Source organism: Myotis daubentonii, chromosome 16 (assembly GCF_963259705.1).
Source record: "Myotis daubentonii chromosome 16, mMyoDau2.1, whole genome shotgun sequence".
Classification (NCBI taxonomy): domain Eukaryota; kingdom Metazoa; phylum Chordata; class Mammalia; order Chiroptera; family Vespertilionidae; genus Myotis; species Myotis daubentonii.
In genome coordinates, this window is record NC_081855.1 from 29,488,952 (window position 1) to 29,513,599 (window position 24,648).

Sequence of the window (24,648 nt, forward strand, 5' to 3'; positions counted from 1 at the left end):
CCACCCATGCTCCCTACCAATCAAACACATTCTGTAAGCCTAACCTGCACACACCCATGGATGTGAAAACAAACAAAAACACAGGGTTGTTGCGATTTATTGAACTAAACCACACCAATGACATGTAGCTGCACAGAATCTGATTAAAATGGGATGTTTCCACTTGCCAGCTGGATCTATTATGTACAATTAGGGGTTTGATCTTGTTTAAGCTGAGTTCCAAAACTCCCTCCCACACTCAGGTCACTGACAATCCAGTGCTTCGCAGTTGGGAGGAGAAAGTAGTCCACACTTCCCTGTCTGTTCTTGCTGGTCTCAGTGTTTGGGCTAAACACCTGGGCTTCTGCCTTACGGGTATGATATCTGAGTGTATATTTAGCTACACAGAGAGGATTTGTGATTCTAACTTGGGTGCTAGTGATCACTGAGTGTGGGAGAACAGTGGTTTCTGGAGTAACCAGAGCCTGCCTCCCAGGTGATGTGTGTGGGCTTGGACCCATGACCTTGCCGTCTTCTGTAACAAGTTTCTCAGACAAGCATTAGAAATGGAAAGAAAATTGCATTTTGGCTTTCTTCGAAATTCTAGCATTTTTTTCAATGGCACGAGTGTGTAAGGCAAAATGCTATGAATAATAGGACTGGATGAAAGCAGAAAAACAATTTGTTTGCTGATGATAGTTCTGTCCCCGAGAAGGCTAAGAAAAGCTTTATTCGTTAGACGTGGAATTTATAACGAGAATGGTGATTAATTCAATACTCTTCACCAATGAAAGGAGTGTAATTCATTCTGCCCTCACTGGATGGGAGTGAAAGAGACATGCCTGGGAAGTTAACATATACATATAGACAACTATGGACTTGCCCTTGGAAATCAAATCATCACTTACCTTCTCTGAAACAACATAGAGGCTCTTAGGTCCTTATTAGCTTTTTGAACCATAAAATCAAAAAGGAAGAGGGACTGAATCCATTTAGCTACTAATTAGATTACAAGAAGACGGTGGCAACAGAATGAGCCATTCAATTAGTAAAATAATCAGTCGAATCATTTATTTTTTCTAATGGCAAGAAATTGGCTAGATGATAGAAATGTTTCCCTTCCACAAATGTTTCCCTGTGAGGACTACTTGTTGTAATGTAGATGACACCAAGTTTCCCTTTCAATGGACTATGACACAGAATTTCACACACTCTCAGGAGGGAGAAAAAATAGTGCTCATACAGGGTGTCTCCAGAAAAATGTATACACACTTTACAGCTGATAGCTCATTTTTGAAAATGAAATATAGTTTAAATAATGCTGACTTTACAATTATCCACAGTGTGTGTATACAGTTTTTGGGGACACCCTATTGTGTTTAGCCTCTTGCTTCATGCTAGTCACTGTGCAAAACCGGTGACATACTTTATCTTATTTAATTCTCATTTTAATCACATGACATAGGCCTCATCAGCTCTCTTGTTCACGATGGAGAACTGAAGTTAAGGAGTTGATTACTGACCAAGTTTGCCCACTTGTACAGCCAGATCACAAAACAAATGCGCTTATTTTCCAATGTTAAGCCCATGCTCTTTGGACTACACCATACCATGTTGCAACACATGGTGAGTGTGAGGATAAAATATAGGGAAGGAGATAGATGTTTACTTAACATGAATAATTTGCGGGGGAGGGGTAAGGGCAGGAAATGGAATTCCATGTGAGTTGTTTCACTTTGGTCCATGGTCTAATCCTATATAATAAAAGCCTAATATGCTATCCTATATTAAAAACCTAATATGCTAAGTGTCCAGTCATCTGGTTGGCCGGTCAACCAATCAAATCATAATATGCTAATGATATGCTAAGGCCACTCAACTGCTCACTATGATGTGCACTAACCACCCGGGGGCAGACAGTTGACTGGTAAGTTAGCTTGCTGCTGGGGTCCGGCTAGTCGGGATTGAGCAAGATGGGCCGGACATGCGCTGGAGCCCTCCCACCGTCCCTCCCATGCTGGCCAACCTCCCATGTCCTTCCCTGGCCCCGATCGTGCACCAGTGGGGTCCTTCGGCCTGGGGGGGGATGTTGGAGAGTCGGTTTCGGCCTGAACCTGCAGGCCAGGCTGAGGGACCCCACTGGTGCACAAATTCATGCACTGGGCCTCTAGTTCTCTAATAAATGTTCCAGTAACTTAGCCAAGTTTGTGAATTGGATGTGTAGGCTTGACATTAAAAGCAGAGTGAGGAAGTGAGGAAGTGATGCTTAGCATTTGCTATTGATCAACTTGTTTTGCAGCCATCTTTTCTCCTTGTCGATCATTACGTTATTTCTGCTATTAATGTTTTAACCTTCTGAAAGTTCTCTCTATTCTCTGAGTGTTACTTTCCATAGGTGTGCTATATTTTCTCTCTGAGGATATCCAGTTCTTTTTAACGTATGCTCAATTTTATCTCTTCAAGGATATAACAGAGCATTTTAAAAATGTTTTTATTCTGCTCTCTGTATTGGTTTTCTTCCAAGGTCACTTGTTCTGTTAGTTTTGATCTGTATTTTTCACATTATGGGAACTCTTTCAATGTATGTTGATCCTTGGAGAATGGTGCTTACTTTAGAGAAAACCGCACAAAACCTGATTGGAAATTTAGAATGAGGACTTAGGGAGGAGGACAGTCATCACAGGGACAGATCTTATCTAGAGAATTATTAGACAAGGGATAAACATTTTTGTTGGCAAATCTTCCCATAACTGTGTATCAATTGGCATTTAATTTTGGGCCTGTGCCCAGAGAATAATATTCATATAGCTATCTGGAGGTGGGCATGGTATAATCCTAGTGGCTAGTGGTTTGTGAACTTAATAAAAGCCCCAGCATTATGCATATTGACTTTCAAAAGTTAACTTATTACCCATATGGTACCTCTTTCTTTATTCTCAGAAGCACAAACACCTCTATAAAATAAACTTGAGGGTATAGAGTCACTTGGAAAGGTGGAATGGAGTGAGGTAGCTGGTGGATCTAATTTCTGTGCATGCAAATCTACAATCTTCTCTTTCCAGCCTGCCTCACACGTGTGTTTCAGAGGGTCCTTAATGCTCCTAATTTCTGAAGTGCTGTAGTTTATCTCACCTTACTTTTTTTTCTGTGTTGTTCCCTTCTTTCTTCCTGCTGGGTGTGGGTATCTGATTTCCTGTCTTCTAAGCGCGTTACTACTTATCTATCTGCTTTTGACATCTTGTAACAGAGACAGTATCTCCAACTAAACCTATTTATTTTTTCTTGACACACAGCTGGACTGCATTTCTGAGCCTTCCTTACTACCATGTGACTGGGTTTTGGTAATAAAATATAAGGGAGGTGATAAGTACCATGTCCAGGTCTGACTCTTAGTAGCCTCTCATATATGTATACATATATAGTTCTCATTTTATTTCACTCTTCCTTCTGTGATAATCTAGGAAGCCATATGGTAAAGATTGAGGAGTAAGAAAAATCTTCCTGTGAATGAAAACTATATTCAGATTCAAAGTCTGTGAAAATATACAGAATTCCTGTTGGTTATTAAAGAGAGCCATATAATGCTAGGGCAGGACGAGCCAGCTCTAGTTCCCAGGCTTCTAACTGTAATTGAAATAATATTATCTTTCAATTATAATTGAAATAATATTATCTATTTAGAATATTTACATTATTGGAATTTAGTGAATCAAAGTGAAAAGACAGATCTTATCTTTAAGATCATATTAAGTACCAGGGAACCTGATTCAGATAAGGGAAAAAAATGATGATTAAAAAATCATTTTAAAGGATGGCTCATTCACAGATATTAAACATTATCTCAGCTTTTGCTGTCTTCTCACAGGACAATGTGAGGTAACAAAGGATGTATGCCCTTGGTTTCCGTGGGTCGTGCCTTTATTCCTCCATATTCTGGAGGAGAGAGCACACACCAAAGAGACTCCTGCTCCCTCCCTCAAGGAGTTAGTATTGGGTACTGTTCTCTCAAAGGTTATTTTTTTTTAAGAGTGAGTACTAACTTGTAGCCTACTTATTTCCTCTGCTACGGGAAATTATTTAACTCATATCCTTCATGATGAGTGGTGTTGGTTTCACTCAAGAATCAGTAGAAGGACATAGGGTGTCAAAGTTCCATGCCCCAGGCTTCCTGAACAAGGTCTCCTGGAAGATAGAAGTGGGATTAGGTGCAGGTAACTCCGGCTCTTTTCCACCAGTGGTTGAGACTATCCATTTCTCTTCAACTCAGTGATGTGGAGGCCAGCGATGAGACTTCACGTCCAGGCTACATTCTCGAATCCAGGTTTCCCACAGAGTTGTTGAAAGCTTGCTTTAATCCCCTTGTTGATTCTGTGTATATCATATTCATTAAACCTGTGAGAAGAAACTCTCACAGAATCATTAGGTGTTTGCCAGTAGCCACTTCCCCATGCTAAAATCCTAACATAGCGTTTCTGAAATTACCAGATTCCTGGTAATATTTTAAAAGAGGAGAACCATTCAGTGAGTGAAAACTATATTTAGATTCATAATAGTTGAAAACACACTGATTTCCTGTTGATTATAATAGGGGTCCGTATACTGCCAGAGGGAAGAACCACGATAGTTCCATTATAGTTCCACTTGATCATTTCACAGATGGGAGAAGCTTTCATATTTTGGTTGAAACTGCAGCCATGGGTAATCTCTCTCTCTCTCTAGATGATGATAGATTAAACTTTCTATCACATTGATTAGCTCTAAAAGAAGAGAAAAGAAACACCTGGATTACTCATCTGGGAGAAGCTGATGGTTGGTGCAGAAACATGTTCCTTCCCGCTGCCAACCTCATGCTAAACTGTGCCATCCGTGGAAATTTAAAATGGGTGAAAACCTAGATCACTTTTAAATAATAATGCACCAAGCACAGAACTCCCTGGTGAAATCTTTTCTTAGGTGCAGATACACTAAATTGCTTGAGAGGATGGCGCATAAAGTCTATTTTGGGATTCAAAACTTAAGAAAAATAGTTGGGGGGGGTTATTTATGAGGTTGTAAAAGATGAATGCCATTGTTTTTGTTTTATTTTGGATTTTTTTCTGTCTTTATTGATTAAGGTATTACATATGTGTCCTTATCCCCCATTGCCGCCCCCCCCCCCACTCAAATAAGCCAGTCAGAGAAAGATAAATATCACGTGATCGCACTCATTTGTGGAATATAATGAACAACATAAACTGATGAACAAAAACAGATCCAGAGACAGAGAAGCATCCATCAGACCATCAAACCTCAGAGGGAAGGTAGGGGAGGGTGGGGGTAAGGGGAAGAGATCAACCAAAGGACTTGTATGCATGCATATAAGCCCAACCAAAGGGCACAGACACCAGGGGGGTGAGGGCATGAATGAGTAGATGCCATTGTTATAATTTAATTACGTAAGACATCTTAGATGTAAGAAATTCTGAAAGAGGAAGGAAAAAGGGAAGTGATGAAGGTAGGCAGTGGAGATGGTGATGGTAATACAAATAGTGGTGTCAGTGGTAAGGATGCTGATGAGGATGGTGTTTTTTCATCTATATATATAAAACCCTAAGCGACCAGGCAACTGTTCCACCAGTGGGCCATTTGACCAGTTGCTATAACGTGCACTGACCACCAGGGGTGCGCCACTCAGCTGACCGATGGGCGCCAGAGGCCGGGCTCACCCCTGCCACTTCACACACTACTATATCCCTATGGGGTACCGGATTGCGAGAGGCAGCAGGCCAGGCTGAGGGACCCCACGAACCCCACGAATCCGTGCGCCGGGCCTCTAATATATTGATTTCAGAGAGGAAGGGCGAGGGAAAGATAGAAACATCAAGGATGAGAGAGAATCATTGATTGGCTGCCTCCTGCACCCCCCCCCCCCCAGGGATTGTGCCTGCAACCCGGGCATGTGCACTTGACCTGAATTGAGCCCAGGATCCTTTAGTCTGCAGGCTGACACTCTATCCATTGAGGAAAACTGACTAGGGCTGGATGGTGTTTTATTAGGGATGAATACAAAAATAGCAGAATGCAGTGGCAAAGTAGAGTTATTTATATGGTGGTAGTAGGAACAGTCTGGGCAGGAGGAGACTTCACCCTAAAAGCTCTATGGTACCTAGGAGCTGAGAGCCTCCTATTGTGTCTCTAGGAAATAAATCTCGTTAAGTATTCTAACACTTGTGTAAACTAATTGCTGTTGCGTTTGGAATGCATCTTGAATACAATCTTGCTATGAGGGTTGGTGCTAAATGAAGGTGTCAAGTGGCTGCATCCAGTATGATCTAAATTAATGATATAGCAGATGATCTGCAAAATGTCTAGTCAAAGATTTGTTGTTTTTGTGGCAAGATTTAGCATTGCTCCATGTTCAAAATTGATTTCCTTTCAGGAATTCCTGTTTCTCAAATCAGTAATGTGAGTGAGTATGTGGTGCCACTTTGATAATGTATAAAATGCCTGTTTCCATCTTTCAAAAGGCATATAAAAGGTAAAAGTAAACAATGGATTATTTCTGACATGTGTGATTTAATTTTTGACTCTTGGTTTCAAATTACCAAAGGAAAAATAGTTCAAACTAGTGTTTCGCCTCCTTGTGGGGAAGGGGTGGGCTATTTATTCGACTGCCATCAAGTACTCTGTTTCTTTGGATTATGGTCAACATAGCCAAGAAACCCAATGTGGTGTTCTTGTAAATAGAGATGGACATGAGCCTCTAAAGCCCTATATCTTCTCAACATGTAGCTTAAAAAAGGGCAGGAGGTAACATTTGCTCTTGCATCTATGAGTTGGATACTGGTTTACTTCATTCAACCTTTATAAAATGTCTCTAATACAGGTATTAAAATCAGGCTGATATCACTTTTGAGAAAACAGATATAGCATAGCTGGTCAAGGTCATAGACTCAGGATTTCCATTTTGTTGTGTTTAAAAGTAAGCTCCATGGTCCTCCTTGGCATTCTTAATGAGCTCAAAGAGAATGATGCGCAGATGTAATTGCAATGAACAGCACAGAAAAATATTTCATAATGTGTATCTCAAATTCATTTTAACCTTAAAAGCTACCTCATTTTTGTGTAATTCTTGATGAATTAATGAAGGAATTTACTAGTATGCTGCTTCCTTTTTTAATTTGGTCAGGATAAATTTGGGTTCTAATGATTTATAGTAAAAATATGTAATGACTGTACAGCTGCCCTGCTCCAACCACCCCATCAGACTGAAAGCCAGTTGCACACAATCTTACGGGTCTGTCATTGTCTACAGGGTGAGCGTCAGCCCTGAATTTATGTTCTCTTGGTGTTTGTGGGACAATGGAGAAGCCAACACATGGTGACTTATATTCCGAGAATGTCTGAATCCAGGTAAGGTGTTCTGTTGTTTTTTTTTTCCTCAGTGTTAATGAGTCTATTTTTTTTTGTCACACAAAATGTGAATAACTTGTAAGAAAAAATTTAAACGAGATTACTGAATGTGGCCCTTGAGGGCAAGACTTTCCATTTTGAGACCCATGCTTTCATCCATAATCTTGTTTTTCCTCTCTCTCCTGAAAAGGTCCTATTTTTGTTATGATGTGTAGTTTTCACAACAGTTAGAAGGTAGGTCGACATAAATCTGGATTCTATCGTGGAATGTGAAAGAGGCTCTTAACCTTTATGTAAATTGTGTGTAGGTTTACTTCTTTGAACTGGCTTTTAAGCAGCACATTCCCTGTTTTCATTACTCCAGCAGGCGTCATAAAGCTGATCTATTTTCCAAAGACTCCACACACCAGCCTGGTATCTGTCCTCACATGTTTCTTAAATCACTCTGAGATCCCCAGGAGGTTGCGTGTTTCTAGAGGATGGAAATAAGGGGAAGCGGGGAGGACTAGTTATGAAAAGATGTATCAGGAAAGAAATAAGGAGGTTAGAGATGCGTGAGAAATAACTGACGGCCAGATTGCAGAAGAGGGGACGGTCTAAGAGAGGCCAACACATACAACAAAATAGGTGATTTTGTTGTAGCAGAAGCAGCACTGGAAGAGTTATATGGATGCCAAGCGTGGCCCTTTGCTACTTTTTAGCAGTGTGTTTTGGGGGTAATTTAACACCACTGAGTCTCCATTTTCCTCATGGGTAGAATGGAGACGATACTTAATTCACAGAGTTGTTACAAAGGTTGGTTGAAATAACATGTAAGAAACATGAAACAAAGTTCTTAGTGCGTAGCCACAAGAAATTGTAGTTGAATGGTATGATCCCAAGCCCTCTCACTAGATTGGGAATGATTTCTGTATGATTTCAGAGTGCAAATAGTGTGCATCACAAAATAAACAAATATGCGGGTTTTTTGGTCTCTGGTAAATGCAAATGTTTAGGTTTTCTCTTCTGCATGCTGTCAAAATAATTGCCAAATGCTTGAATTCCTGGTAGACATTCTTAGCTTCTTTTCTTCTCAGAATATTTTCTTTTCATCCCCCCCCCCCCCATGAGTGAAGGTTGCACTTCTTTATGAATAACACATTTGTCTTTTGGGATACACCCAGTCATCTCATTTTGTCACTCCGCTAAAAGCAGGTGTTAGATAATGTCAAATGCTTATGCTTTTAAAAATAGAGAAAATTGAATTTGTTGGGCCTGAATTGCAACCAGAGAATAACCTCAGTGTAAACATATTAATATATTCGTATGTAGATAATCTGGAGACACACTCTTGCTATTGATCTTCAAGTGTAGCTATTATACCTTTTTGATGGTGTAAAAATGAAATTAATTTGGAAGACTCTTAAGTTGGACTTTGAATTTTTTGATAGCTTCAGATTCCATAATCTAGGGCAGTGGGTCCCGGAATTGGGTAGGTATCAGAATCACCTGAGGATCTTACTAAAATATTTTGTTAGGGCCACAATTCTAGATATTCCTATCCATGCATTCTGGGATAAAACTCAGGCATATGTCTGTATATATAAAAAGCTAATATGCTAAGTGCCCCTCCTTCCACTGACTGGTCGCTGTGATGTGCACTGACCACCAGTGGGCAGATGCTCAACGCAGGAGCTGCCAAGCTGCAGTGACTTGGTAGTGGGGTTCTCAGGTGATACACCCTGAAACCAGAGAGGAGGGAGCCCGATTCCTTGCGGGGCTGCACGATTCCACCTTTGGCCGTGGGTTAGGTTGTTGCTGGGGCACTGTCTGCCCTGAATGTGGTTTACTGCACACTTGCATTTGCATTCCACACCCTGTACATCAGCAACTTTGCTGAGTGCCTTCTCGCATTCCGGGACCCTCTGGGGATGTAGGAGAGCCGGTTTTGGCTTGATCCCCACAGGCCAGGTCAAGGGACCCCACCAGCCGAGGGACCCTGCTCACTCCGCAGATGTCTTGCACCACCCCCAGATGCTGCTGGCGGAGGAGGGACCGCAGGAGGTTGGCTCCAGGGCATGTCCGGCCCATCTCACTCACTCCCAATCCTGCCCTGTCGGCCACCTTCTACTTAATTTCCTTACAATGTGCACAAATCTGTGCACCGGGTCACTAGTATTTTAATAAGTGATTTCTATGCAGTTAGACTGGTGTTTAGAAATCAATTATGGATTTAAAAAGGAACAAAGGAATAAAAAAGGGGCAATAAGCCAATGACTTTTATCACTATGATTTTTTTTTTTATGTGTATTGGACTCCAAGGAACATTTATTGGAAAGGGAAAAATAGGTTTAATTTGAAAAATAAATCTATAAAGGCTAGAGAGATGTTCTTAGCAGTGCTAATTCCCTTCTTATTTTATGATAGTCATACTTAACAAATTCTGGTGCTAAAAATAAATATACCTGGAATCACTTTTCTAATCCAAACTACCTTATAAAACAATTGTCCCTATATTTTTTGATGTGCTTATGAACCAAACACTTTACACCATTAAAAGCTAACAAAATGGGGGTTAATATGATGGCAGGGTTAAGGTCTGCTTCTCCTTGTGCTCAGAAAAAAAATGGACAGTATTGGCGATAACATTTTAGGACACTGGTTCTCAACCTTCCTAATGCTGCAACACTTTCATACAGTTCCTCATGTTGTGGTGACTCCCAGTTTCATTGTTACAAACTGAACATAATTAAAGCATAGTGATTAATCAGAAAAACAATATGTAATTATATATGTGTTTTCCAATGGTCTTAGGTGACCCCTGTGAAAGGGTCATTTGACCCCCAAAGGGGTCGCGACCCACAGGTTGAGAACCGCTGCTTTAGGAGCTGCCAGAAGAGATGTCTACAGCTGTGGTTCACACCTAGCCTTGCAGAGCTCTCTGACATAACTGACTTATCCCATGGGGCAAAATGAACAACCCCTGCCTTAGAACAATGAATATAGTTAGTGTAAGCTGGCCATGGGACTTGTTTTGGATTTCATTGCTAACATCGAATATTAGGGAGGAGATGCTGCATGAAGAAACATAAAGACCTGCCATATTTGCAGGAAGCAGTCTGTCAATGAGGCAAGGCGAAGGAGGAAATTTGCTTTCCTGTTGGCTGGGGGGAAATAGAGCTAAAATAAATAACACACATAATACACAACCTGGAGTCTCAAGAGGCGTCAATCAGAACTTGGTGAAATTCCTCAGAGCCTGATATCTTGTTCCTTTTTCTAACACGAGACCCCTGGAGATAATTTGTCCAGGGGTAACTCACTATATATATATATATATATATATATATATATATATATATATATATATATATATATATATATATATATGAAAAAAATAGGAAAAGACATCATCCTACGATTTATAGGGATGCTCTATAAGTCAGTGTCCAGTAAAAAAAAAAGTAAAACATTTCATCAAGGGATCAGTCACACTCATTATTTGCTTCAGGGCTATATTGCATCTGCAAGAGGTGCCAGCCAAAAAGGGACTTTGTTTCCTGCATCTGAAGCATATAACTGGTAACGGGGGCCTTCTTAAGGCTGCCATGGGAAGTTCCAATGCCTTCATAACCATATTTGGCAGCCCAAAAACAGAAGCAAAAGAAATAAAAGAAATAATACCTCTGACTAACTTCTGTTCTTAAGTAAGTGCACTAGTCTGGCCGAATTCAAATTTCACCTAGAAGTCAAGATAAAAGTGAAGATAGGAAATGCATTTTTGAAAAGAGTAATTATAAATAAGTGATTAAAGAATAAATGTACAGCTTAATGAATTACTATAACATAGTATTTTATCTATTTACCATCTTGAAACTCATAGTTTTAAAAATATGAAAATAGGCTCATTCTTACTCATGTTGAGAGAAATGCAAATTATAACTTTAATACTATGGCATTTTTACCTATCAAATTAGCAAAAAAAAGTTTGATGACATTCTATTATTGGCAAGAATATAGATAAAAAGGTGATCAAAATTGCGGGGCAGGAGTATAAAATAGTACAATGCTTATAAGGAAAAATTTGCGATATCTAGTAAAATTAAATATGCACCTATTCATTGACCCAATGTTTTACTCTTAGGACTTTATTCTACATAGATATACACACCTGTAAGTGCATTCATTTTTGCTAAAGTTACCAAAAAGACTAGCAATCAATTGAAACAAATATTAAATGGTAACCTAAAAGGGAATGAATAAAGATGTTTTTATAGTACATTGTTAAAATGGAATAGTTATGTAAAAGAATGAGCCAGCTCTATATGCAATGATATGGTATCATCTCCAAAATATATTAAGTACAAAACTCAAGGTGTAGATTGTGCTCCTATCATGTATAATCAACACACATCCACATATACATGCATGGAGCATTATTCTATATAATAAAAGGGTAATATGCAAATTAACCCTAAAGGCGGAACTATCAGAATGACCCTAGGACTAGTTACTATGAGGCACACTGAACACCTCTCGGTCCCTTTCCCTGGCTGACAGGCTCCAGTTGCCCAATAGCAAATGGGGAGCCAGGAGTGGGTGGTGGGGAATGTGGGTGGCACCAAGCTAAGGCCCCTGTCTGGCCAGTCTCCCCACACACAGAGGGCGATCCGCGGCAGGGGTGGGGCTGGTGAGCGGGTGGGAACAGCCAACCTCTCGGTCCCTTCCCTGGTCTTCAGGCTCTGATCACCCAATGGCGAATAGGGAACCAGGAATGGGTGGTGGTGTGGGGCGGGGCTGGCTGCGGGCAGCTGGGGAAGATGGCCCTGATCGCAGGCCAGGCCTAGGGACCATACCTGCACACGGATTTTGTGTGCCAGGCCTCTAGTATATAATAGTTGTATATATAAAGAATATCTTATCTAAAAATATATTTATGAAACTAGGAGGGCAGTTGTTCTTAGAAAAGAAATTGGGTGGGTAGAGAAAAAGTTATTAAAAAGATTTCAACATATACCCTTTTGCATCATTTGAATTTTGCTTCATGATCATGTATAACTTATTTAAAAGTGATTTTTTGAAACAAATTATTTAACTTCTACTGACATTAAGTTTTCTTTTACTATATACATTTTTTTAAAGTTCTGGGCACTTAAAAAATATCGTGTTTATGGAGATAAAATATACACACAGTATACAATCCACTTCTTAAGTATACAGTTCAATGATTTTTAATGAATAGAAATGTGTAACTATTACCACAATCAAGATAAAGAGACTATTTATAACACCTATATACTTCTTTTGAGAAAAAAATATCTTAGGTACATTCAGAATATGGTGAGAGATCAATTACAGATTATAAATCTTTAAACATTCCATCATTATGAAGAATATTAATTTCATTTTTGTGAGTGCAAAAATGATTAGTGTGTTTTGAACTTTCTGGGTCATTCTTTATATCAGCCTGTTCTGGAGATAAGTAAGAAGTTGAGAAAAAAAGATAAAAGTCATTAAAAATTCATAAGAAGTCCCAAATGCTATGTTTTAATGTACTAATGCTTCTACAAATATTAACCTTATTCCACAAAAAAGCTTCAGAAAATGAAATAAACCTGGTCAAGGAGGGAAAATTGACTGTTAATTGCATTTCAAGTAGTTTAGCTAATTTTTAGTAATAGTTCACATCTTTTCAAAGTTATCTTTGTTTAGCCCCATTAGTCTAAGCATACATAATTAGTTTCTGCATTCCTGTACTTTAGTGAATTCTCTTCCCCTAACACACACGTTTCTCTCTTTTCATCTCACTCTTTTTCTTCTACACATACTCAACCTTCTGAATATGGCCTGGAATATGAACTTTTTTTTTTCAGCTCTAGGATATTACTCATGGAATCTCTGTATTCCTGACTCAGAAGCATGACTATGGATTTGTTAAGGATAATATTGAAGTTCTGTGAGCCATCTGCCTTCCTCCTCCAATTTCCTTCTCAGTTCAATTGGCTGCAAGACTGGAAAGATGAGTTAAATTTTGTCTTGGGAAAAACTTCCTTGTAATTTACAAACTATTTGTAACATACAGATATTATTTCCTTCTTTTAATTTTTGCATCAGACAAATGCACTTTTCCCTTCTCTTTAAAGAAAAAAGGAAGGAAGGAAGGAAGGAAGGAAGGAAGGAAGGAAGGAAGGAAGGAAGGAAGGAAGGAAGGAAGGGGAAAAGGAGGGTAGAAACTGGTCAAAGGAACATCAAGGCCTCTAATATCTCAAGGGAAATATTCTACAACATTTCACAGGTTTAATAGATTTGAGTCTTTTGGTTCCTCCTAAGTGGTACCACATACTCTACTGGCCCTCCTGGGTTTCCTTCTATATTGGCTTTGCTAATTATATTTTGGTTTCTGCCATCTACTTGTAGGAATTCATTAAACATTAAACAATGGCATTTTGTTAGGCATTCAGGAGGGGTGGGGAAGAAGGAGGATGATTTCTCCTCCCATCCTTTCACATAAGACGCATATGTAAATCCTTCCTCAGGCAGAACCTAATGAATTCAAGCCATTGGACCATTACTTTCATTTCCTTTTTAGTGCCCTGGGTAATATCAAAACACATGCTTATTTTAAATTACATAGCCTTGTTATCATTGGAGTGTTTTCATAACTCAAACTATATATGCAGACTTTGAATGCCCTTGAAGGTAAGCTTTGGTACATCTTTAAATATCAAAATGATGATCAATGATTTAAGAATTCCCAAAGCAAACTATTATGGAAATGAGCAAACTTTAGATGAGTCTTACTGCATTCTAGAACATTAGAGCTTGAAAGTGGTGTTTGAGGTCATGCAGTAAAGTCTCCTCACTATGTAGATGAATCCATCGAGACCCAGAAACTAACTAACTTTCATCATTTGTTTATTATTTATTTGTAATAGTGAAACAAAGTCTCCACATTCCTATTCTAAGTTCCTTTCCACTGTAACATCTTAAATCCAACATTGATTAAAATAAGATATTTGCAATGTCTTAACAATTCTTTTCTTTTTCAAAGTACCTGATATAGCTCTTTATGGTTCTTACTCAAAATATTGCTGAGAATTAGGGAAGGTCAGTTGGGTTTTTTATTGCTACTGAACTAGCAAGCAGACATAATCAAACTCATGATAATCACTCCAGAAGAATTTTTCTCTGTGGTCTAGGTATATTCTTTCATTTATATAAATCACTTTCTCATCTACAACCCCAGTCATTCTACCTCTATAATGGGAAATAATCTTTCTTAGCGTTGTTTTCTTTTCTTCTGCAAAAAGATCTTTATGACAAATTACTTAGGACAACTTGTCCTGCACATCAACGTCAGGGAAAATTACTTCTTTCAGAACATTAATGCTCTCGAGGAAGTCAAAGGGTTGTTGCTACAACATAAGGCAGACGTGCTTTACTATGAATTGCCGGGATTATTTAAATTCAATATTCTGGGAAGGGAGGGAGGTCCAAGGCTGTTCACACTTCCTTACAAATAAATAACAGGTGATAATGAGGATGCTCATGACTGAAATATTAAATGAACACGGTAGAGTTCAATGTTATTTAGATTCTTACCTATTCCTCTGCTCCTTAGATGACTATGAAATAAGAACCAGTAAAATAAGACAGAAAAAAGAATCAGTCCTTAAGACAGAATCTTATGAAACAGTGTGATTAGAAATGCTATTAAAAATGTTGATTCTGTGTTCCAAGTTTCGCTTTCACGAGTCAACTGGAATACATCTAGATGAAGCAACTCTTATAATATTTAAGTGTAGGTATGAATCCCTTCAGGGAAAAGAGGATAGACAACTAAAATTTTTTGTTGTCAGTTATATGCTAGGCATTCTGCAAGGCAATTTATGTGTGTGACCTTATTTACACTCCACAGCAACCTACACAAGGAAAAACAGTCTCAGAGAAGTCGCTTAACCTTCATAAAGTGACATGGAAAAGCAAGGGCCAAAATAAAATTTGATCTCTAATCTGCCTGATTTTACTGTCTTAATTGTTAAGGGTATACAAAGATAGGTAGAGGTCTATATTTCCTCCCAAATGAGAGCTATTTTATATTTATTATTACAGTATTTCATATATAAATATGTATATGCATACACACAGAGTTTGGGATAACAATGGCAGTTTGCTGCTTTTGCTACAAATAAGAATTATCTTGGAGCTTTAAAAAAAAATCAGTGCCCAAGATCAACACACAGACATTTTAAACTTAGTGTTGTGGGGTGAGCCTCAGGTATTAGCATGTCTTAGGAATTCCTTAGGTAGTTCTAATGGATAACTAGGTTGAACACCACTCCCTTATCATCGATTCTCAGATTTTAGTGTGCATCACAATCACTGTAGGACTTAGTAAACCCAGAGCTTCTGGCTCATGACATTTAGGTTGGGGCCTATTAGGAACTAAATGTTTGTGTCCCCTGGAAATCCATATGTTAAAACACTAACCCCTAATTGACTGTACTCAGTGATAGGGCCTGTGAGGAGGTGATAAAGATTAAAGGAGTTCATAAGGGTGGGGCCCTAATCCAACAGGACTGGTACCCTAATAATAAGAGAAATGGACACCAGAGCTTTTCCTCCCCACCTTTCAAGGACACAGCTGGTAGATGGCTTTCTGCAAGCCAGCAAGAGAACTCTTCCCAGAAACTAAACTGACTGGTACCTTGATCTTGGACTTTCTAGCTAAACTGTGGAACTGTGAGAACATAAAATTCTGTTCTGTAAGCCAAGCAGTCTAATGTATTTTGTAATGGCAGCCCTAGAGGACTAAAACAGGGCCTAAGAATGGATATTTCAAAGAACATCCAGTAAAATAAGACAGATTTTGTTGTTGCTGCTACTGCCCCAGGACCACATTTTAAGAATGACTGTTTTAAAAAAAATAAAAGCTGTATAAGTAACCAGAAGTTATTATTAATAAATTTTGTTTAAGCCCAGCCTGAGTGGTTCAGTGGTTAAGTGTCAACCTATGAACCAAGAGGTCAAGGTTCATCTCCTGGCCAGGGCACATGCCAGGATTGCAGGTTTGATCCCCAGTAGGGGGTGTGCAGGAGGCAGCCAATCAATGATTCTCTCTCATCATTGATGATTCTATCTCTCTCCTTCTCTCTTCCTTTCTGAAGTCAATAAAAAAACATACTTAATACATACATACACACATACATTTTGGATATGCTAAAATAGTTGTCTACGATGTGTATGGTGTTGTGGTCAGTTCAAGGAATTTCAATGAATAAGACAAAAACCCTACAATCAAGGAGTCCATGGCTTTATCATAGGTCTAATAATAATTCTATATATAAAAAAAGTAGAGTGATATTTTAATAGTCACTACATTTTGGTGTCCTCAGATTCAGCATTTGAGAAAACAACAGTGGGAGATTTGGATTAGACAATGCTCTTGAGTTCTCCCTAATCTGAACTTGCATGATTTTAGTTTTAAGGTAGGAAATATGATGGGAGATAAGACATTGGTGAGGAGAAGCAGGAGCATTAGACTGAGGTAATCCACTGTCCTTGAACTTCCTGGGAGAGAATTTGGCTCTCTAGGGATTTTTATAAGACTAACAAAGTGAGCGTTACCATGTCCTTGGTTGGGTACTATTATGGAGAACTCACTCATGTCTTCTAAGTCCTCATAGTCATGAAAAATTATCCTGCCCTGGCCAGGGACTCAGTTGGTTGGAGCATCATCCTGTATAACAAAAAGGATGTGGGTTTGATTCCCAGTCAGGGCACATAGCTAGATAGTAGGTTCAACTCCTGGTCAAGCTACATATGAGAGGCAACCAACCCATGTTTCTCTCTCTCTCTCTCTCTCTCTCTCTCTCTCTCTCTCTCTCTCTCTCTCTCTCTCTCTCTCTCTAATTCAATAAACATATCCTCAGGTGAAAATACAAAAAATCCTCATCATATAAAAAGTGTTTACCATTCTATAATATAGGAGGTCAGCGATCTCTGCCCATTTGTTATTCCACAGTAGTGTTTATATCCTCATGGTTTAGAAGTGAATTTATTCCATGTCTCCCTGAAGACATAAGTTTCAGCAAATTGTCTTCTTAATAGGCATTGTTTTAATGAGTTACAACAGACTTTATAATGCCCAGAAAACCCACTGAGATGTGTACTCATTCCAAGTGCCTAGTCTACATGCAACTTTTCTTTTATCTCTAAATATTCTGAGAGATTTATTTGTTCATCCTAGGGAGAACCAAAGATGTGAGATTAGCATATTGTGAAATTTTGGGGTCATTTTTTTCCAGTTTGTTTGATTTAGATAAATGCACAAAAACTTTATACTACCCACCTATCCCAAGCATTACTGATGTATGAAAGACATTTGGCCATAATGTTCAATTATAAAATTAGTAAGTTCACACATAAAATACAGACCAACATCTTTTCAAGTCATGATACTGCAAAATCATCAGTAAAAAGAACCTGCTGTCCTCTTCTGAGGATATTCAACATCAGAAAATGACAATTTTGAACACCTTAAAATAATAATTCTAACCTCCAAAAATCATGTGTTTTCTCTTCCCCCCAAAAACAGTTTATTCATAAGGGAGTATACATTTAGTTACAAAAGAAAACAAGAGGAACAAAGAAATTCTATCTTGAGAAGATAAGAACATAATAATGTCTACATATGCAAAAATCAATGACAGATTTAATCAATCATTTTGGTGTCTAAGCCACAAACATTGGTATCAGTGCAAAGCTTGGAGACTTTTGAGAATGGAGTTAGCCAATTCCGGGCTGTATCAGTCTGATAAATGGTTGGTTAAACATTTCACTGTCCTCCTTGCATTTAATTCACAGTGGAAGGGAAAATTCTCCTTTGTAAAGTGGCCAGCTGGGGAAACCACTTTGGAAGGAGAGGGAACTGCCAACTTTTTGGAGAAGCTAAGAAAAATGAACCTGGGAATGACATTGAAGGCTTTGAAAAATGGGTAAATTCTTGGTTCAAGAACACTGACAATGCTATTCAAGGACTCTGAAAAACGAGACCACTTGGGATTGTACCTGGAGATTACTGACGGGCAGGACACTTCTTCATCTACCACAAAATAGCATCATCTACTCAAGAAAAAACCCCAGAATGTCCTCATCTTACAGACAGTTTGTCCAACAGAAGATTATCTGCTTTTTGCACATGGTGAACTAAGTGTGTGCAGCTGTTTCCTCTTCTCTAACAAATAGACACATTTTTGCTTTGTATTTTTTTCTTATCAGAAGCTCATCTGGAAAAATTCAGAAATGACCCCATAAGGAAATCAGAGAACTAGTATGTGGGATAACCTATTCTCCGGAATCTGTGCCTTTACTTTGTTGCAAAGAGTGAATGGAATGAAATACTAAATATGCTGCTTGACTTTCAATGAACTGTGGCAAGTGGGACATATCTGTATTTCAGATTCACAGCCAAGAATAGGTGCCTGGAACTTTATTGGTTCCCAACCTTCTTTTTAAATATATTTTTATTGATTTCAGAGAGGAAGAGAAAAGGAGAGAGAGATAGAAACATCAATGATGACAGAGAATCATTGATCGGCTGCCTCCTGCATGCTCTACACAGGGGATAGAGCCTGCAACCCAGGTATGTGCCCTGACCGGGAATCAAACAGTGAGCTCCTGGTTCATAGGTCAACACTCAACCACTGAGCCAGGCCAGCCCTGCCCATCCTCCTCCTCCTCCTCCTCCTCCTCCTCCTCCTCCTCCTCCTCCTCCTCCTCCTCCTTCTTTTTTTTCCCTTTGGTATGATTAACAATACCACAATTGATTATAAATCTCAACTTCAAAAAAATTGTTCAGTAAAGATTTTTTTTGTCACCCAGATGGCTCAGTGTCTATTCAGATTAAAGAGCTTAAATATTGCCAGTTGACTTATTTGTATTGATACAGAACTTTTGAATAGGCTCAGATAAGAGACTACTGTTTTTTAAAGGAGCATCCATTTCTCCTAAAGAATAGATTCAGCAGTTTTCTGAATGTACCTTTTAAATTTTATTTCAGTTTTTATTTAAAAAAATGCTAATCTAAGTTTCTTCGAACAGCACCCTACTGAGGAAGAGGTAGAATTTAAGCAGATAGGTACATCAGTATTGGCTACTGTTAACACCGCATGGGGGAATCTGGTTGGAACAAAATGAGATTGTTTCTAGTTTGTATTGGTCCCTTTGCTAGATTTCACTCAGCCTTGGACTCTGGACAGCAAAGAATGATTAAGTAAGTAGTCTAACCTCCAAGCGAGCTCCTGGGTAATGACTCATAGAGAATACAAACCTCACTAAAACCATCAGGGCCAGGACAGGTATTGATGGGCAGGTGGAGTATTAAGGTGGTATAAGTCACTGGTTTTAAAAAGGTTTTGTTTTTTTTCCCATTTCCTCTTTTAAAAAATTGTTTATGCTAGTGACATGAAATCATGTCTGGTGGATCAAGATTCAAGGCCTACTGATATTCTGACAGAAAAATAAGTGTTATCTTCCAAGCTGATGGTAATTTCACTGTCTTAACTTACAGGAAGCAAAAAATAGATAACTTATCCTGTCTAATACAACTTAGAAATTGGCTCAAAGCAACTTGTCTAAAACATAAATCATCTTTGCGGGCAGCTAAATCCTATTATACATATAGTATTATATATATGTATGTATATGTCTATATATATGTCTATATATAACACACACACATATATATATACATATATACATATGTATATGTGTGTGTATGTGTATATGTATATATATATATATATATATATATATATATATATATATATATCTCCAAAAAATTGTTCAACTGATGCTACATAAGAAAACATTTCCTGGAAAATTTGTCAGGAGTTTGCATTGTAAAATGAATGTATGTTTTCTGTATGTAATATTATGATGTTTCTTTAATGTGAAACATTAGAGTCATGACATTCTGGTGCAGCCACCTTAATGTGTCTTACATACACAATTTTACAGTGATTAAAAGCAAGCCATTTAATTGGGCATTTTAAGGTGAAAAAAAGAGAATACTATTTTCATAAGAGCCAGTGACTGAGATGGATGCTATAAATACAGTTTTAAGTAAGACAAATACAGCCCAGCCAGTGTGGTTCATTGGTTGAGCATCAACCTATGAACCAGGAAATCATGGTCCAATTCCCAGTCAGGGCCCATGCCCAGGTTGTAGGCTAGATCCACAGTGTGGGGTGTGCAGGAGGCAGTGGATCAATGATTCTCTCTCATCATTGATGTTTCTATCTCTCTCCCTCTCCCTTCCTCTCTGAAATCAATAATATATATATATATATATATATATTATGGAATTTACCTTTTGAAGGGGAAACATACCTATAAAGAATTACATAATTATTTAATTTTCATTGTGATGCAGGCTATGAGAGGGGGATTATAGGTTTATAATAGTAATACTGGTTTCTCCTGAGTGTCATGGATATGCTTATTAAAGAAGCAATATTCCTGCTAAGCTCATAAGAAAGAGGACTTCACTGGGTCAAGTGCTGGAGGGAGCATTCCAAATATGGAACAGAATATGTGAGGACAATGCAGCAGGAATGGGTCAAAATAGAATATCGAGGCAAGAAAGGAGCTGGAGCCCTAGCCAGTTTTGCTCAGTGGATAGAGGCTTGGCCTGTGAACTGAAGGGTTTAATTCCAGTCAAGGGTAGGTACCTTGGTTGCAGGCTCGATCCCTGACCCTGGTTGGTGTATGTGCAGGAGGCAGCCAATTGATGTGTGTCTCACACATTTATGTTTCTCTCTCTGTCTCTCCCCTCCCTTTCACTCTCTCTAAAGATCAATGGGAAAATATCCTCAGGTGAGGATTGACAAAAAAAGAAAAAGAAAAAGAAAGAGAAGGAAGCAGGAAATAGATGGGTTTTGTGAGGGAAGCATGTCTAGATGATGCAGGGATATGAGTCTACATTGAGGATTTGGCCTCTACCCTAAAAATGATGGGTAACCATTGAACACTTTAAGAAGGTTAGTTAGATGATTGAATTGGTGTTTTCAGCGATGGGAAGGGTAGAGCATTTTAATGAATTTGGAAAAGCCAATAAGGAGGCTTTTAAAACCATCCAGGTCAGATACTAAGGGAGCCTGGGTTGGGTTTGAGTAAATAAACCAGAGAAGTGTACATATTTGAGCAGTAGCTGTCTACAGAAACTTGATACCAGGGCATAGGGGAAATGATGGACTTTGGAGGATTGTGAGCTTTCTTTCAAGAGCTATGCTATGAATGGCTGCATTACTCTCTAGTACAGTCATGGCGAACCTTTTGAGCTCGGCGTGTCAGCATTTTGAAAAACCCTAACTTAACTCTGGTGCCATGTCACATAAGAAATTTTTTGATATTTGCAACCATAGTCAAACAAAGACTTATATTTTTGATATTTATTTTATATATTTAAATGCCATTTAACAAAGAAAAATCAACCAAAAAAATGAGTTCGCGTGTCACCTCTGACACGCGTGTCATAGGTTCACCATCACTGCTCTAGTTGAACTAATCGTATTTCAAAAGCAGAATCTGGTGGGTTTGAAGGACGAGGGAAGAAATTAGGAACTCCCTTTTGCACCTGAGTTTGAAATCCCTAAGAAATATCCAAGTGAGGTTGTCAAACAGGCAGTTGATTGTGTGGGGCTGAGCCTAAGAAGCTACAAGAAATCTACTACAGAGCATTCATCAAATGCCAGGCATTCTTCTAAACCCGTACATGTACTAATCATTTAACCATCACAGCCACCCCTTGGGGAAACTATGATTATCACCCCTGGTTTGCCGAAGAGGAAACCGAGGAATAGAAAGCTTGAGCAAGTTGCTCGCCATCACACCAGAACTACCTAGATAAGCAGAAAGGCTAGCAGCAGGCTTGCCATCTATTCTTTCCCTTTACTGGAAACACCTCAGAAAAGAAAGGTAACCTGATCAAATCTCATTGTAAATATGCTAATGACAGACTTCCTGGCAAGCATACTGGTTGTATTTACTATCTGTAGATTCCTTATCTAATGCTTTTTAGGGGATTTACCTGGTCTTCTTCCTAGAATGGCTTAAAGTAAATAAATCTAAAAAATCCATGGAAAATGTCACATACACCTTGTCACGATTAGAGTACAAAATGAAGACGTTGCGTCGTGCTTTTTGGAGTATACATACATCACTTAGATTTCTCATAGATTACATATGGACAGCGGCAGTTTGAATTTCTCCCTGCTTCTCTTGTGCCTTGTGCATACTGCGTCCTTAAACTTAGAACCTAGACCTGATCTTTAAAAACAAAAACAAAACAAAAACAAAGAAAAAACACAAACAACACAACAATTGAAAATTAGTCAAGGAGAATGAGCTGGAAACAAAATCTGAAAAGTAGTTATCAGAGAAATATAAGAAACAGCAGGAAAATGTGGTGCTACTGAAACCATGAAACAAAGTTAAGCCTTATTCGATTGCTGAATGTCCCTCCTGGCCCTGGTGTAGATACGGTTGGGCTACAGGTAATTAGGGAAAAAGGATAGTGAGGGTTAGGATAATAATGAGGATGAGTCTCAGAAAAGTGAGTAGGGGTCAAGGAGGGGATTGGGTCAGAGATAGGATTAGAGAAGACTTAGTAGTTAGGCACCACCCAAGTCAAATTATCTATAATAATAAAGGGTAATCTGCTAATTAGACCAGATGTCCTCTGGATATCATTCTGGATGTCCTTCCTAAGGAAGGCTGGGGCGGAGGGAAGCAACCTGGCCCCGGGTGCCTGTGGGCAGCCCTAGGGAAGCAGCCTGGGTCCCGGGTGCCTGTGGGCAGCCCTAGGGAAGCAGCCTGGGTCCCGGGTGCCTGTGGGCAGCCCTAGGGAAGCAGCCTGGGTCCCGGGTGCCTGTGGGCAGCCCTAGGGAAGCAGCCTGGGTCCCGGGTGCCTGTGGGCAGCCCTAGGGAAGCAGCCTGGGTCCCGGGTGCCTGTGGGCAGCCCTAGGGAAGCAGCCTGGGTCTCGGGTGCCTGTGGGCAGCCCTAGGGAAGCAACCTGGTCCCGGTGCCTGTGGGCAGCCCTAGGGCAGCAGCCTGGGTCCCGGGTGCTGGAGGGAAGCCAGTGCTGGCAGCCAGGGAAGGAAAGCCTACTCTTGCATGAATTTTCATGCATTGGGCCTCCAGTCTATATATATAAAAGCTTAAATGATCATCTGACTGTTCAACCATCCAACCGGTAGCTATGATGTGCACTGACCACCAGGGAACAGACACTCAACGCAGGAGCTGCCGAGCCGTGGTGACTTGGCAGCTGCAGTTCTCAGGTGACACACCCGGAACCAGAGAAGAGAGAATCTGATTCCGGGGTCCGTCACAGGAGAACTACCCTCTTATAATCTAGGACCCCTTAGGGCAGTGGTTCTCAACCTTCTGGCGCTTTAAATATAGTTCCTCATGTTGTGATCCAACCATAAAATTATTTTTGTTGCTACTTCATAACTGTAATGTTGCTACTGTTATGAATCATAATGTAAATATCTGATATGCAGGATGGTCTTAGGCGATCCCTGTGAAATGGTCATTTGACTGCCAAAGGGGTCGCAACCCACAGGTTGAGGACCGCTGCCTTAGGGGATGTCGCAGAGCTGGTTTCGGCCTGATTCCTGCAGGCCAGGCTGAGGGACCCCACTGGTGCATGAATACATGCACCGAGCCTCTAGGGTATAAATAAAAGGCATGCACACTCTACCAGCTTAATTACTTTTTTGTTAATCCTCACCTGAGGATATTTTTCCATTGATTTTTAGAGAGACTGGAAGGGAGGAGGAGAGGCAGAGAAACATCAGTATGGGAGAGACACATTGATTGGTTGAATCCCACATGTGCCCTGGATCCAGCCTGCAACCCAAGTACATGCCCTTGACTGGAATCGAACCTGGGACCCTTCAGTCCATGGGCCTACTGAGCCAAACTGGCTAGGGCTATACCAGCTTAATTCAGAAAAGCTCTTCAATCATTTTAAGCAGAATGTTTGCTCATTTTTTAACAATTCTCTGATATCCTGAGTGATTTGCCTCTCACATTCACTAATTACTTTATGAACATTATGATGGTCATACTTATTTACTTTCCAATAATAATTTCAGAATACTAATAGCATTTATTTTGCTTTCTCTTTGAAAATTGAGAAGACAAATTAATTTGCATTGTATAAGGTTGTTAATTGAAGTAATTTTGTTTGATTGAATCTATATTAGGCAAAAGAGTAGAAAGGGAAG